Source organism: Nicotiana sylvestris, chromosome 11 (genome assembly GCF_000393655.2).
Source record: "Nicotiana sylvestris chromosome 11, ASM39365v2, whole genome shotgun sequence".
Taxonomy (NCBI): domain Eukaryota; kingdom Viridiplantae; phylum Streptophyta; class Magnoliopsida; order Solanales; family Solanaceae; genus Nicotiana; species Nicotiana sylvestris.
Window position 1 is genome coordinate 96436293 of NC_091067.1, and position 3400 is coordinate 96439692.

Below are 3400 nucleotides of genomic sequence, written 5' to 3' on the forward strand. Positions count from 1 at the left end.
AATCCCGCGGCAGGCGAACGTCAAGGGACACAGACAGTTCTTTGTAAGCCATGCTACCCTGGTCTCCCCTTCCTTGTTTGTTCTTTAAGGATTGTTCTATGCCTTTCAGCCTCCTGGGTATCCCATCTCGCCCTTTTCTTCCCGTAAACTCTTCATTTACAACATGAGACCCATCCCGCATACCCTATTTTGGGAACCTTGTGTGCAACCTCTGAGGGGTAATATTGGGCATCATGGGCTTTGAGTGAGTGTTCATTATTGGGGATGGTGGATATGACAGGAGGACGATTTTGGGGAGAGGTAATTGGAGGATGAGTGATGGAGCTACTAAGACGGTTGGGAAAGTTGTGATAAGCGGGTAGATCTGGAGAGTATGGAGGATCATCTGGCATTGTGTTCGGAGCTTGGGTAAGGGCGGCATCTATGAAGCTAGGTGGTGGCGGGGGTGGTACCTTCCCAGTCACCTAAGCCTGATACATGTCCGTCATGTGTTGTCTTAACATCTTTACCTCTTCAACCAACCCATTGTCCTGTTCAACCAACTGCTTTCGGGCCCCGGTATCAACCAACTCAGTTTTGTTGTTGTCTGCCATTGCCTTTTGACTTTATGTTGTGAAGAGGAGTTACTACTTTGAGAACCATAAACCAACCACCTTTCTGCTATGAAGATATCAAAAGGAACAAAATGGGGTCATCCCGTTAGCGTTAGGGCATTTAACAGCAAAAATATCACCTTGCGTGCAATGCACCTAGCAACAATTAATGGTTCTAGAATGACTTCGAGGGTCATAAGGTCACTTGGCATCATCCCAATTTGTTCATTTCAATCCTCTCTTTTCTTTGCTTTTCTAGCACTTGCTTGATCATTTTCCTTCCTCTTTTTTTCTAATTTCACTCTTTTCTTTCCTCTCATTTCTCACATCCCACAATTTCATCTATTTTTTTTTTCCTTTTTTCCTTTTTTCTCTTTTCTTTTAATAGTAAAAAAAATGATTCGATCGAACCCTATGTAGGTTGCCTACGTATCATGATGCCGCATGAATCAGATCTTTGCGTAGTTCTAGCAGATCGGAAATAAAGTAAACAGACTAACGTTCTCTTTTTCCTTTTTTTTTACCTTAATAACTACTCTGATGAGAAAAGGGAAATAAAAGAAACAAATCTCTTCTTTTTTTTAAAAACAATTCCAGACTTAATGTGCTATAACCTATCCTATACTCAAGCTTATCGAGCATATATGTTTTTCTCTTCTTTTTTTTTTTTGAAACAAACACTCTATGGAAAATTATTCAGGAAAAGTCCTACAAGAGAAAAATATTTTTTGATTCTTTTTTTAAGAAGGAAATATAAAGAATAAACCAAAGAAACATATTTTGAATTTTCATTTGATATCCTGACACAAGATTTCGAAACAAGCAATGAAAAAGATAAAACAAAATGTTTTTGGATTTCAAATGATTGCCTAAAGGAAGAAACTTTAAACAAAAGATAAAGTATGTTCTTTTTTTCTTCTATGTACAATATCCTAAAGTTGTAATGAAAATAATTTTTTTTATTTTTCATTAATTTCCTAAAGAAGAACCTCAAAAGAAAATCTTTTTTTTTTGGATTTTTGGAATTAATATCTTAGAGAAAACCTTTAAAGAGGTACTAAAAAAACAAATATTCTCTTCTTTTTTTTGAATTTTTAGTCCTAATAAAGGAAATATAAAAACAATTTTTATTTTAAGTCCTAGATATTAATTGCCTAAAGGAAAACCACCTCAAATTGTTTTTTTTTATTTTTTATTTCTACAATTAGTATTCTAAAAAAAACTTATAACGGAAATATAAAACGCAAAATTTCATTCTTTTTTGCTTGTTTTTTTTGGATTTTTGACTTGTAACACATTTCCAAATACAATAACAAAAGACTCGGCAAACTTAACTAGACTATTACAAACTCAAAAATCAACTAAATGACTGAATACTACTGTACAAGACTAGAAAGTAAAACATGAACAAAAGACTCTAAAATATAAAAAGCTCCTCAGGCAATTCCCGAATGCAGTGATCCTGGGGTATCTGTCATGCTCACACTCCGGTAATTAGATCCAACCCTATATGAGAAAACTTAAACCAACACTATGTGAGATGAAAACATTCCCTACTAGACACACGCAAGACATGGTTGTAACCATTTTTCTAAAATTAACCTGTGCAGCTAAAAGTGGCTAAAAATGCAAGATTTGGCTAAGATCCCGCAAAGCCAAGAACCTAAGATTTACTAGGAATACTGGACCCTATGTGGGTTGCCTACGTATCACGTCCCGAAAGACGAGAATCAGGTATGCGTAGTTCGGGCAGATAGGATACGGGCGAGAAATAAAAAAAACAACTAATTTAGAGAAAATATGTTTTTTTTCTTTCTCTTTTTTTTTTTTTTGAAAAATGATGAAACATGTAAACTCTTTTTTTTTCTTTTTCCCCTTTTTTGATTTTTGATTTTTGAAAAATGATGAAAAAGTACAAAAATCTTTTGAATTTTCCAAGCTTTTTTTTTCTTAACAAAATGTGACAGAAAACATAATTAGGCCCCAACCGTTTTATCTTCACACTTCACCCTCTCTTTTTTTCTTTTTTTTCTTTCTTCTTTCTTTTTTCATTGTTTTTTTTTCATTTCTTCATTTACCCTCAGCTATCATTGGTCTGCCAAATGACTCTTTTACCCTTGAATAAATGCAACATGTAGCACATAAGATGCATCAGGATGATCTTTTATTTTTTGGGGTATACCTGTCCTAGACGGATCCAACCCCTGTGTTGAGTCCCCTAAGTCAAGTGCACATGATGCAAACAAGCGTTCCTACTAAGGATTTGGCATGAAGCTGAGTTATTCTAGGTTCAAAACCTGGGTATTTGTTCTAAACTTGTGTACTCGAGCGGACAACTCGAGCCGAGGAGGGGGCTACGTACTGGGAACCAAAAGGCCATCCGACTTAGTAACTTATCCGAGCCTCTTTCTTATTTCAAGATATGACACTAACAGAATAAGGAGTCTCGACCAGCGAGCACTCCTCTGGAGAGAGAAGAGAGAGGTTTCGTAGCAGTTTATATATACAGTTCAGATAATATCAAAGCGGTAAAAAGTAACATTTAACACATTAGGCTCAAACATGTAATAAAATCAGATAACAGATAAAACCAAATGTAACAATTCATCTAAGCTCGAATTCTTGAACCCTGAACCAGGGATTCTGGGTTCGGTCCCCAGCAGAGTCGCCAGAGCTGTCACACCTCCTTTTCACCTATACCCCCATAAGGGTATATGAGGGAGTTTTTTCCCCAACTTAAAGTGACAATCGAAACGGGATTATTTATTAAAAATTCAGAGTCGCCACTTGGGATAATTTATGGTGTC